At 36.9% G+C, this 14278-nt stretch overlaps 1 protein-coding gene across 1 annotated transcript in view; it reads left to right on the top strand.

The window, feature by feature from the left end:
* Positions 1 to 14278, top strand: part of LOC109975750 (NLR family CARD domain-containing protein 3-like) — a 393020-nt gene that overhangs the window by 296144 nt on the left and 82598 nt on the right. The window lies entirely within an intron of this gene.

The following is a 14278-nucleotide window of genomic DNA, read 5'->3' as shown; positions in this document are numbered from 1 at the left end:
GGTCTCTGTTCCTGCATCCTGATACAAAAACAACAACATTATTAGTTACTGTGAGCAGCAGATGAGACAGTGATGATGATGATGATGATGAAGGTGGAGAGATGTGAGTGCAGAGCTGTGACATGGAGAAGAGTCATGGACAGTTAGAGATCCTCACCTCAGAGCTTCATGTTCCTCACACAGAGAGGTTTTAGAGGGAGGGACTCCCTCCTCTGTGTCCTCACACTGATCCATAGCAGAGCGCCCCCTGCTGGAAGAGCTGCACTCTGAGAAGAATGATCAATAAAGAGTTATTACATCTTCATATGAAACTTTTCAGAATCTTCACAGTTAAACTTGTCCTCCATGGAGCTTTACTGGGACAAAAATAAGCAGTCCTGTATTTGGACTGGACCCTCCAATCTGTCCTGTGATCCATGAACACACCATCCTTTCAGCCCCTTGATATGCAAACACTGCAGTATCCCCCAAAACCACCATGAAGCTTTTGACTGACTTCCTGGTGATCACACACTTCTCTCCCCTCCACCTGTGGCTGCATGTTAATACTACTGCTGCAGAAGAATATGTTAAAACTAGGGATGCATCGATTATGGATATGACTTCCAGATTATAGTCTGTGTAGGAGCCATGTTTAGGAGAATGAAGAGTAAGACACAAATTGTTCCAGCAGGTGTCACCTTTGGGTTAAGGTGATACTCTTTATAGGTAGGAACTTTCACTTGGTTTTCAGGTGTTGCTGGACGGAGAGCACATACACTGTTTTGACCGCTATGCCATGCTATGAGGTAACACAGAGTGAGCGTTAATCCAACCTGTCTATCTGTATGAAGAAATGTATGATGTCATTAATAAACATTCTCATGGTTCTTCAGGGTTTAACTTCTCACCCTCACTACTGTTTTCTTATCTATAAGGATCTGAATGCTCTGTCATTTCTCCTCTCCTCCCGCTTACATGGCGTGCACAGTGAGTGTGAGCCCGAGAGAGTGGACCCCCTCCCTCCTCCCCTTCCTCTTTCAGTGTAGAAGTGGTTTCCTGATGTTGACTCACTTCCTTTAATCCAAAGAGGAAGGGGGAGGGGGGGCAGCTTTATGTCTACCTAGCTCCACCAATCAATGAACAGCTGTGCCTGCTTTAGGGGCCGGGTGTTAAAAGTTAACGTTATCAGTCACAAGGTGCGTCGGCCCTTCATGAAAATACGTGGTTTGTCAGATAGTCAGTCCAGCCCTGATCGTACACATGAACACATCTGGAATAAAAATGTGCTCATATATCAGATTACAGTCCAACACTCACACTGTGTAGTTTAACTTCTAATATCTTAACAACAGAAGTCAAAGTGATCCAACTTTACTCTGAGAAATGTCTCAAAGCTGAACTGAGACGTAGAACTAAGTACTTTGGTACTTTGACTGCAGACTGTGAACACTTCCTGAACATCACACTCACTCTTTCATGATTGGTGTGTTTGACACATGAAGAATAAAAGCTGACAGTGGCTCAGTGTGACTCATGTTTCAGCTCCTCTCATGTGTCAGAGCTGCAGTTTGATTTACACTGAACTCACTCAGAGACCCTCAGTCCTGTCTGAAGAGGACAGACTCCCCTTCCTCACTCTGCTCTCTGTTCTGTTAGCATTTTAGCATGTTAGCATAGCCTGCGTGCTAACTGAGAGTCATCTTTAGGCCTATCCCTGTTCTTCTACTGTCATAAGAGCAGCTAGTGAACCTGGTGGCTAACTGTTAGCTTACAGCTCTTTTGACACTTAAATTAAACAGAGAGTCTTAACAACAGTGAAAAGAGTCTCTTACCTTCAACCAGAGGATTATAATATTTTACAGGACTCTGCCTTCAACACGGAGAACAGATCTGTGTCACAACTGGAGAAAGTGAAAGTTAAAAGTCCCGTCAACAGGAAACACCACAGAATGTTTATCACCATAGCAACGGGGTTTCAAATGACACTGCCCACATTTCTTATAAATAAAAGTTTTATTCAACATGTAATAAAACACTGAAAGTGATCTTGAACCTTCAGCCAAACGTGTCTCACTGCAGCTGTAGAATCACTGCTGGCTGATACTGGCACTCCACACGGCTTCAATGTGGGGTTGAGTTTCATTGTAGCAGCCAACAACAACAACAACAACAACAACAACAACAACAACGAGGTGAATAAAGATGTCCACCTGTTGAACTCCACGCTTCCTCCTCCTTGTTGTTGATCTGTTCTTCTCTAAAACTGTAACATCAATAAAACTTAGGCCTATCTAATCTAAAGTCGTCCACAGTGTAATGAATGAAAAACATATTAAAAGTTAAACTGTAGACAAACATGATGTAATCTTCATCGTTGTTCTGTTTGAATATTTGACCGTTTAATTAAAGTTAAATATTTAACTGCTTGTCTTGATGTAATCCTCATTTCAGAATAAGCAGGGCTCCAGTGTGCTGTACCATTGAATGACTTTATCACTGTGTGTCTGTGGCCAGCAGAGGGCGCTGTTTACTAACATTACAGTCACAGCAGCTGCTATCAGAGCCTGTGCACATTAGAGAAGCTGTGATGGAAATGTGTTGACCTGTTTCAGGTGACGCATGAAGGTTAATGTGAGCTGAGAGGAGAAACATGAAGGATGACGTTTAATTGAATGAACATCCATCAGAAACAAACAAATTGGCTCCTCTTACTTCAGTGACAGTTGTACGAAAATCTTGAAGAAATTGCCACTACAAATAGTATAGAAAGGATATTGACTGACATGACATGACCTTTTGTTATTCTAGTGGCAGTGTAACAACAAAAAATGCCACTTGAGGGAATCCAAAGTCATTTCCAACTCATGGTGTGTAAAAAAGGGAAAGTCCACTGTTGATTATATTTGAAAGTTTTATTTCAACGATCTTAAAGAACACCAACAAAAAGACGGGTGTATAGACAAAACGAGCTCGCAAACATAAACAAAGACTAGGATCCAGACATCTTCACACTCCCACGGTTGAAAAACAGTGTGGCTTTCACTAATTCCCTATCCCCCTTCACCTGTGTCTCCCTTTTCTCCCTACCTGTGGCTGTACTAATTACCACATGTGCCCAGGTGCGCAGGTGACGTAGCAGCAGACAACATTTACATAACTTACCACCCAGCCACACAATAACACACATCAAAGTGGCTACAACAGTTATTACGGCTCACTGTTACTGATGAGAGTAGAGGAGGATTCCTCCTCACTTAGTTACCACATTGAAGATTCAAGAGAAGAATCATTCATGAGCGACATTGATGATAAGTCACCAGCTGCCCACCACACACCTCTGCTACAGTGAGCCCAGCTTCGTTCATAGCCTCACCTACGGCACCAGAGAAGAAAGTAGTTTCAACGTATGCTGGAGTAAGATGCCCTCAAGTACAAGAAAGTGATTGGATACTGAGAAGAGGCCGTCTGCAGCAGAGAGAGGTTACTAGGATTGCTGAAATACTGACTGCATGTGTCACAAGGCAGAAGTGTTGCTTTTATGATTCATAAACTGCACATTCTTTTACGCAGGTTTTTATATTTTGGGTTTTATTCATGCTGTGTTTGAATAAAATAAATAAATATGTGATATTTGTGATTTGGTTTTATTGATTGTTGTGTTTTTATCAATACTCTTGGTTTTATGTTTATAGAATGAGTTAACTTTCTGACAGATTATCTGCTCCTGTGAAGCTTTGTTTATTTGATGGACAGTTTGTCTGCTCAATGCGGAGCAAGAACAGAGCCGCCTCGTCCAATCGGAGGCCGAGGGGAGGGACAAAAACAAAGAAACACAGAAGAAAAGACAGCAGAAGGGCGGAGGGAACCGCGCGGAACAGGCGCATGCTCAGTGTAGTAGCCGGGTTGGACAGCACCTTAACAAACTCATGGTTAAGAGTTTGAAAGTAAGATTAGATGAAGAATCTGCTGATTTAACACAGGAAAAGTTACGGTTGACACCTGGAAATCGGAGGCGAGGGATATCCCTGGATGACACGGGGAAACTCAACAGATCTGTGAAAGCTATCGCGGGTAGGCACAGCTATGCTGTGAACAGACCAGAATGGGGTGACTCAGAAGAGATTAAAAGTGAGGACAGTATGGAGATCAGTCAGGGAAGTGAGAGAACCAGAGACAAAAGAGGCAATTCTTTTGAGCTCGTTGGTATAAAGAAACAAAGGAAACTACGATCTGGAGGAGGAAGTGGGGAAATCAGGGTTGAAGAGAAGGAATTTCTCAGAAAGTTATGTTGGGATATATGACCTACAATGTAAGGGAATATATACCCAGACCAATGAGATGCTTTAACTGTCAAAGATTTGGACACACTGCTCAGACATGTAAGGGAAGGAGAAGGTGAGCAAGGTGTGGGGAGGATCATGAATATGAGCAGTGTAAAACAGGTATGCAACCAAAGTGTTGTAACTGTGGAGGAAATCACAGTGTGGCATATGTGAGGTGATGAAAATGGAGGTGCAGGTTCAACAAGTCAGAGTGCACAATACAATCACATATGCAGAAGCTGTGAAGGTGGTGAAACAGGGGAGAGGGAGAGAGATGGAAGATACAAATGAAGGCCAGAAGAACAAACAGCCAGAACAAACAGAAGAAGGGAAAGTGTGCGTGGATCTGAAGAAACTGGTTACATTCATAGCAGGGGTCATAAATGCAACAATGGAAACAAAATCAAACACTGAAAGAAAACAAATATTAGTAAAAGTGACAGCAAATCATCTAAACATGAACAAACTGACATGGGAGGAAGTGAGAAATGATCTCAATGCCCAGGCTCGTCAAGAAACATCATGTATAGGATAGCAAAAGACCCACCATGGTTCTTTTATTACAATGAAACGCAATGAGCTTTTCAAAGAATTTTAACCATTTATAGGTCCATTACCAAGATTACCAGATGTTATCTGTGTGCAACAAACATGGTTGTAAAGTCACTTAGATTTCAGAATTAACAATTACTCTGCTGTTAGGTGTGATGGGGGAGGGGGGAGGAGAATGTGCTACATTTATTAAAGGAAATCTTTCATTCAGAGCAGTTAGTAAAGGGAGAGAGGGAGGATTCATACTCATAGAAATGTGGACGGATGTAGGACAGACAACTATTATCAATTATTATAATAAAACTAGATCTCATCAAATGAAAGCAAATACAGGGACAGACTAAAAACCATGTGGTCTGGAGTGGAGATTTGAACTCACACAGCACATTGTGGGGAGGGAAAAGACGCATACTAAATAATAGAGCAACTTTAGGAAGACAGTCACTTGGTATGTATAAATGATGGTAGAGGAACACAAACAAATATTCATACAGGAAACAGTTCAGCACTAGATCTGATGCTGGTTTCAAGAGAATTGGCAGGAATATGTGAGTGGAAAATATGGGAAGAAACAACAGTTGGAAGTGACCTGTTTTCCAATATTTTAGAATATATATGTGGATAGAGAGGTAAAGGAGGAGGAACGAGAGGAACAGTGAGTATTCAGTAAAGATAAATGAGATCACTTTCAGGATGTGAAAGGGGAAGTGGGGAAATAGACATCACTCGAGACATAGAAGAGGTAATTGAGTAGTTTTTTGTGTACTTTTACTTTTAAAGTAGTTTTTAAAATCTGTACTTTTACTTTTACTTAAGTAGAATTTTTTAAGTATTTCACATTTTAAATCCCATCTGTTACTGAGTAATGGCTGAGGCTCCTCCACTGTTAGGACCGGAAATACACGCAAACAATTTCAAAATAAAACCAGGCAGCACTTCAGGTTTAACGTTTAATTCATTTAAAACTAATTTACGGGAATTCACACAAAATACTTCAATATAAAACAGAGGAGTTACATCCATTTGAAACGTTTTAGTCATTTATTTATATGAACATAAATACATTTAACGAATATAAATAAATGTAACTCATTACTCAACATCCTCTTTTTTACAATCTCTAATTTATTCGGTTAAGACGAGAGATGAACAGCAGAGTGAATTAGTGCAGAGAAAAATGCTTATCGAGTCTGCAGTTAAGGCTCTCTTCTTGGAAAAACAACTCATACAAAATTCCTTCTTTAAATATTAAAGTGAAGCATAGAAGTGCAAGAAGCCTTATTTAATATTTTTTAGGACAAAATAAAATAAGCTGATATGTCTAACTAAACTGAAGGATGACATTAATGACATTAAAGCCAATAAATAAATAATTAAAGCAATGTGGGAATGCATGAAGGCAGGCATAGTTAGTCACTATTCATGTTTACAATAAGTCATGATGTCATGACATTAATATATATAATAGGCCTATTTATCATGTTTCATTCTGTTGACATATTTCACAACAGGAAGTTCTCCTGCACTCCTTCATAAAGTCATCATTTCACTCTTAGACTGTACAGCGGCACTATTGTCTGAATATAGTTTAACTTTTATTTGTCATCATAGTTTGAGCTTACCTCGTGCATTTTAATTTGATATGTGGGAAAAGACACTACCATTGTAATAAAACCTGCTGATAAAGGAGGTGCTATTTGTATTTTAAAACGGGCTAACTATATAAATGAAGTGGAGCGACAGTTGTCAGATCCCGTTTGCTATGAAAAGACAGACAAAGACCCAATCGCGTGAGATTTCTCCCAAAGCTCCCTGTCTCTCACACACCCCTGAGACCGGTCTTTCCCTCTTTCCCTCTTTCCCTCTTTCCCTCTTTCACTCTGTCAAAAGCCATAAAAGTGCAGAAAACAGCAAAATACAAAAGCAAATATTGATCATTTTATTGCAGAGTTTGTGTGTACATTTTGGCCATGAAGGTGTCCATAAAAAAGAATAATGCAATCAAATAAATGTTGTTGCTAGTCTTTGACATATCAAAGACTCTAATCACCATTCAACTAATAACATTGCATTTAAAGGTTACAATTCAGAAAATAATTGAATGTTTTGAGCAAGTCGAAAGTTGTTTAACTTTAACTAACGCAGCAGAAAAATATAAATACATTTTAGGAGGACACAATGTTCCAGCAGTGGTGTTGTTTTACCTTTATATGCTGTAGAAGAAGCTCGTCACGAGGCAGGATACTGCTCGCCACTGTGGCGGCGATAAGCATGAAGAACTCCAAACTCTGTACACTTCCCTGACAAAGTCAGTTAAATTAGAATGATTACAGCCAAAAATGAAAAACATTGATAAACGGATACGAGGCAGCAAAGATATATTCCAATACTGTTTAATTCCTGGATACAACACAAAGTATCATCTCTGACTTAAAATAAAACTTGTAAACTAAAACCAAATGTGTTTTTATTTTATCAATATTTCAGCTTCTTTTCTTGCTGTCAATTTTCAGATATTTGTTTGAATCTTAAACACGTTAAAAAAAAATGTTTTTTTTTTTATTCTCGTAAATTTACAACTTTAATCTCGTAAATTTACGATTTTATTAACGTAAATTTACGATTTTATTAACGTAAATTTACAAGTTTAATCTCGAAATTAAAAAAAAAATAATAATTTAACGTGGCCCTCATCCTCCGTCGTACACTTCTATATCGTAAAATGGGTTTTTCATGAAAGACACACCTTCTCAAAGACATAACTCTTGTGCCCTCCTCAAATGTATTTATATTTTTCTGTTGCGTTACGCTGTAATAAATGATTCTGTAGTCATGTACATTTTACTTAATATATCTGATAAAATGTATTAAATATAAATGCGTCCTTGATTTTGTGGCAATTGTTTAAGTAACTTTCATACAAAAATGTCTGAGATAGTATCTGCTTATTTTGGTTACATTAAATATAATCTTTATGTTTATGTAATTCTAAATCAAGAGTGAATCCAACTCAGTAGAATTAGTCAGTTTTTAATTGAAAAGCACTTCCTGTTATTTTGCGCCTTTTTTCTTCTTTTGAATTCAGCAGGCTCTCATCTGGTCACAAGACATAAAGAAAGTGCGGATGACTGGTGCCCCTTTCCCTCCATTTAACTCATCAATTTAATTTGGTTGACAAAGGTAAGGAGAGTTATTTTATACTGTAATGTTTATGACTTGTGGGTGTATGCTACGTTACAAAACAAAATTAGCAAGCAAAGTAATACAGAGACACAGAGACACAGTAGAGGCGGAAAGGTAAATTATGCATGTTATGTTAGGCTATAGTGTGATGGTATTACGCAACGATATCAGAAAGATATCACGAGTAGTTACACTGAGAAAACCACAAGCTTTATTTTGAAAGTTGCTGAAGAGGAAAGAGGAATCGCTCGCGCGGGGAGGGATGTAAACAACATGGTCATAGTTTTCTCATTCAGCAGGTAAAGGTACGATAACGTGTTGAAAAATGCGAGGAGAGAAATTGGCAATGCAACGACAGTGTCTTGAACCGTCATTTTTCAGCACAGCCGATCATGACAGATTTGAGTTTCGTGAACTGACGACCACGCTCCATTAAAAAACACAAAATTTATCACAACCGAGAGCTGTTAGCCCAGAGCTGCTAAATCACGCATTGAATGTGACTGTGTCTGTGATACTCGTGCAAGCTCTCACGCATTCCTTTTTTTTCACGTGCTGAAAAGCATAAATTGCTCCTCTTTATTTAATCCTCTCTAATTTACAGTATTTCCTCACTCGCTGCTTGCTGACACCGAGCTGTCACTAGCAGGCTACACTACATTTTTACAGTTTCCCTCTGTGTTCATTCTATTATTGATTATGCAAAGAAGATGTCTTACTTTTTTTCTTTTTTTTTTACTATGCATTAACTACTTAATAATTAGAGCTACTTACTTATTTTTTAGATACGTTGATAAGGTAATTCAAAGTGAATTTGTGAATGTTGTTAAAAACTATACTTTTGTCATACATGAAACATGCAGGATAAAGTAATCCTAGGAGGTTAACCCACTACATTAAGAATATATATTCACTCGTGGAAGTTTAGTTTTAAAGTGCAAACACTTTTCATAGGCTGAACTGGGTTCTTTCTCTCTCTGCCTTTGCTAGTTGTGATAAAAAATATCTATTGATTTTATTCAATGTAAAAATGTAACTTTTTTTTTTTTTTTACTAATCCGTCTTCCTTATATTTAATGTAACCAAAATCAGCAGATACTATCGCAAACATTTTTGTATGAAAGTTACTTAAACAATTGCCACAAAATCAAGAAAGCATTTTTATTTAATACATTTTATCAGATATATTAAGTAAAATATACATGACTAAGGAATCATTTATTACAGCGTAACGCAGCAGAAAAATATAAATACATTTGAGTAAAATGCAACATTGATGGTTAAGACTACAGAAGTCTTATCCTAATTCTAATTTAAAATGAGATGCAACGTTTTTCATCAAACTCATTGGATATATTATGAGCATTAGGACAAGAATTTTTACATTTCATCCAGAATTCATGTTTAGAATAGAACTAAAGAGACAAAGAGAACACTTCCAGAAGAACTCTGAAAATCTAATTATAACTTTTACTAGCCCTTCAATACAAGCTATAGTACACATGTAATTGAGAGGGTGATGTTTTTATATTCAAATAAGAGCAAAGGCACATCTCTAATTTAAATTTTTCTGTATTATCTTCTAGGTGTCTCCAGATGAGATGGCGGTGTAAAATCTGTGGATTCATAGCGACGACAAGGGGTGATCTTCTGACCCATTACAGACTACAGCACAGGACATTCGAAATTGGAAATCCGGTACCTTGTCTTGTTCATGATTGTTCATGCTCCTTTAAAACTTTGAATGCCCTACGCACACATCTTTCAAGATATCATCCAGAAGATGAAACTAGAGGGCCAGGAGTCATCTTCTGTTTTACATGTTTAATTTGCTCAACTCAGTATCCCTCTAAAAAAGAATATTTTCTTCACCTTGGTAATCACCTGAGGAGATATGAAACTGTAGAGTGTGTTTTTGTTGGATGCACATCTTTTGTTGGCATCATCTTCTGTATGTTAAAGGCTGCTTGAAATGCTGTACCTTTAATAAAGTCTGATAAAAAGTGTTACTTTCGTCAAGCATTAAATGTCATTGTATCTTACTTAAGTAATATTTATTCTGTATTTTCTGATCGACTAATTCTAATCTCACACTAAAATGTAGGTCATAACGCGAACATGTATGTAATTGCCAAGAAATTATTATATTTACATTTTAATTAATTTTATTAATGAAAATTAAAAAAATGCACTGAATATAAAGATTAGTATTACTCAATTATATATCATTTATATATCAAATTGAATTATTTATATCAGTACCTTTTACTAATTTAGACATTTCTCTTATTGATATCTACTTAATCTTTTTGTTTAAATTTGGTTAATTTATTTTTGTGCTTTATTTGAATCTACTCAATTTAAACAAGTAATTCTTAAGGGTCTGATTTGAGTAATATTAACTCAACTTTTAACATAGTTAGATTTAATTAATAATATTGCGTGCAATCTGTTGCCTCAATTTTATAGAGTAGTTATGGTGTATCTTTTTTTTTTACAGTGTAGTTAAAGTTAAACAACTTTCGACTTGCTCAAAACATTCAATTATTTTCTGAATTGTAACCCTTTAAATGCAAGGTTATTAGTTGAATGATGATTAGAGTCTTGGATATGTGACAAACTAGTAACAAAGTTGATTTGATTGCATTAGTCTTTTCTATTTAACCTCTGGACACCTTGGTTGCCAAAATGTACTCACAAAATCTGCAATAAAATGATCAATATTTGCTTTTGTATTTTGCTGTTTTCTACACTTTCTATGAGCTTCTTGTTGTGCAGATCTTGTTTTTACTAAGCAGTCTTTGTTTTTCTTTTGTTTTTTTTGTTTCTCAACAATAGTCAAAGAGCCGATTTCTTCTGTCGTTGTCAGATGCTTCACAGGAGGCTTTGCCCGAGAACAGGTACTTAACTTTATTTGGATGCATTTCTTTGTTTCTTCTATTTTGTAAAATATTTGTATTAATATTTTGTGTTCACTCTATATTATAAAACGCCCATTGTTTCACAAATGCTCATCTTCTCTCTCCAGATGCAATCATAAAACAATTAACCGGTTTCCAACGGTGGCGCTGCTCTGTAGCGACCCGGGCTGCCTCATGCTAAGAACCCGAAGTATTTATATACTTAATAATGTTATCGTTTTATGTTTGATGTGAAGGATGATGTTGATGTTTTTTTTATGGCTGCAGCACGGGTGAAGAGCTGAAGACAAATTTCTCACTTTGTGAGACAATAAAGTTAATCCTGTCCCCTGCTATCCCTCGGCCATCTGTGACCACTTCTACTCCCTGCACTGTTTGATATTGTTTGTTCTGTTAAACTAGTTATTTGTATTTATTTATATGAAATATTAGAGTTATTACCATTTTATTCATGTTTGTTTAGAAGTACTTTTTATTTTTTAAATAAATTCTGTTGAATATAAAGATGTATGAATGTTTTCATTAAGTCTAGGAATATTGTCTTTGATGGTTAAACTCTGCAATATAAGGGGCAACCGCTGAAATCTGCATAAATACAATTGTCTTGCAATAAATTCTGACTACAGCGATGTGATTGTTGCAAATCCTTTCATTGGGATAACAATGCAACTGAATTTACTTGCACATCCCTATAGCCTACCCTGACCTATGTTTTAATTCTGTTCTTTTAAAGGAGGATTATTATGATTCCAAAGAGGTGGAGAATCTCAAGTCCCTGGAAGAAATACGACTGCAGACTTTCACTTTAAACTTGAAAAATAAGGAACTTAAGACTGGTAAGAGACCACGTAGGTGCTCAGAGTGCAGTAAAATATTTAACGTAAAAGGAAATTTGACCAGACACATGATGATTCACACTGGAGAAAAACCCTTCAGCTGCTCTCAATGTGAGAAAGTATTTACCCATAAGGCCAGTCTGACATGTCACATGGCAATTCACAGAGGGGAGAAACCCTTCAGTTAACCTTTTTGCAGTAAAGCATTTCAACAAAAAGCCAACACATTTTATTTCATACAGGAGAGAAACCCTTCAGCTGCTCTGAGTGTGGTAAAAGGTTTAGTTTTGAGGGAAATCTGACCAAACACATGATGATTCACACTGGAGAGAAACAATATCGCTGCTGTCACTGTGAGAAAAGATTTACCCATAAGGTCAGTCTGACATATCACATAGCAATTCACAGAGAGAAATCCCTTAGATGCTCTCAGTGTGGAAAACAATTTAGACAAAAGGGGGGTCTGAAGTCACACATGTTAGATCACACAGGAGAAAAAGCCTTCAGCTGCTCTGTTTGCAATTAAGGTTTTTCCCAAAGAGGAAATCTGACCAAACACATGTTAGTCCACACTGGAGAGAAATGCTAATCCTGTGCAATGGTAAAACTGATCCAGAGGAATCCAAGTTAACAACATCACTAATTTGTATTCATAAGTATGTATTGACCAACAGATGTATAAGTGCAGTTATAAAGGGATATAAGACAATTCTACTGACAGAAATCTGTCTCTACTTTTTTGACATTGATATTTTGTTGCTGACATATGAACCAGTAAGTTGGGAGCAGCTATGACGTTTGAATTAAAAGGGTTTATATGAAACAGTTACAGTGTAAGGATCCTTCTTCTCTCCTGATATCTTCTCTTCTTTCTGTCACTCTGTTTCCTTGGAGGCCTCTGTGTTGGGTAGCACAAGTTCTTCAGACAGCTCATGTGTAACCTTGTAATAAATAAACTGATGTAGAGTGAGAAAGACTTTCATCTACTTGTGTTATTTTGTGTCGAGTGTCTAAAGTGTCTTTGGTAAAGAAAAGGAGTTCAGCAGATCCTGATGCAGAGCGACCACAGTCAGGTCAGGTCGATGTCGATTTCACTGAAAACCTGTAAGCCTTAATAAGAATCCTGCAGTCAGAATACAAAATAAAGAAAATCACAAACTGAATGATAACACCTGTAGATGTCATCTGGCATTCTGGATTTACTCAACATCTTGTTAGAAGAAACGATAGAGATGCATCATAGCCTTCAGTGTGTGTAACTAAATGGTATATGGAAAAAAAACACTTCAATGGTGAGTTTATTTGTTCTGTTATCATTTCTCTCTCTGGCTTCCTTTTTGCTGCTTCACTGCTTTTTATACATTTTCAGCTAAGAGGAAAATGATTCTTCGATTGGTCTTGGCGCTATCCAATTCCCACGGTAACCTGACTCGTCATCAATCTTAAAACTTTTCTTATTTCAATAAAAGTAACTGCTTTCATTTATCAATATTTCACCTCCAAGCAGACCCTTATTCTAAAAGAACACATTGGTTTGGGTTAGGCCACGATAGTAAAAGAGTTCAAAGAGGAGACTTTAATGCAGAGGTTACAACTGTTTATTGTGTGTGGTTCTGAAAAGCAAGGAAAATATCTATGAACAAAATTCTTCCCATATACATTCCTATTATAATTGTAAAGTAATCTGGGGAAGCAGTTTTCCACTTATACAATGTTAACCATGCATCTTTTAGCATCCTTACCTTCCTTTTTCCCATTTTAACACCAAACAAAACAAATCAGAATTTAAGTTAATATCACCATTAAATGAATCTGAATTTTAGTATCTATTCAGTTCTTTATCTTTTGTTTACAATTTAAACAAACCAGTAAATGTGTTCAATATTAATTATTATTTACCCTTCTAATTTAACAGTTTCCTGTGAACACTACACTATAAAACCAGAATGCAGAGTGCATCACTATGAAATAAACAGCCTACATTAAATACATGTCACCATTCAAACATTCTGAACAGATAATTACCAAAGAACACAGCACACTTACCAAAGGTATCTCTGCTGTCTTCCTTTCATTGAATTCAGCCTGAAAGTGTCTCAGCCTCTCACCTCACTCCTGCTCTCACACACACCGCTGACACTCCTGTCTGTCAGTTAGAGCCACTCAGCAGGTTTACACACCTGGCTCACAAAGGTTACCTGATTTCCTGACCTGCTCAGTGCTGCTCTCCAGTGTTCAATACAAACTTTAAATAAAGGCTGACAACAGAGATAACCTGATAAGTAATAATAAAGCTGATTAACCTTTAAACACAAAGTAAATAAAAGCATATAAATATTTAAATTTTCAGATTGTCCTTAGATTTTAACAAAACAAAGACTGATTTAAAAAAATCCCCCAGACACCAAACATTTGTCACATGGCAAATAACTCGTTTTTTGTGTTTTTTTCATTAAGAATATTATCATCATGTAATCAAACT

Source organism: Labrus bergylta, chromosome 2 (assembly GCF_963930695.1).
Source record: "Labrus bergylta chromosome 2, fLabBer1.1, whole genome shotgun sequence".
NCBI lineage: Eukaryota > Metazoa > Chordata > Actinopteri > Labriformes > Labridae > Labrus > Labrus bergylta.
Note: the sequence above shows the minus strand (reverse complement) of the source record. Positions and strands in the feature narration are given on the sequence as shown.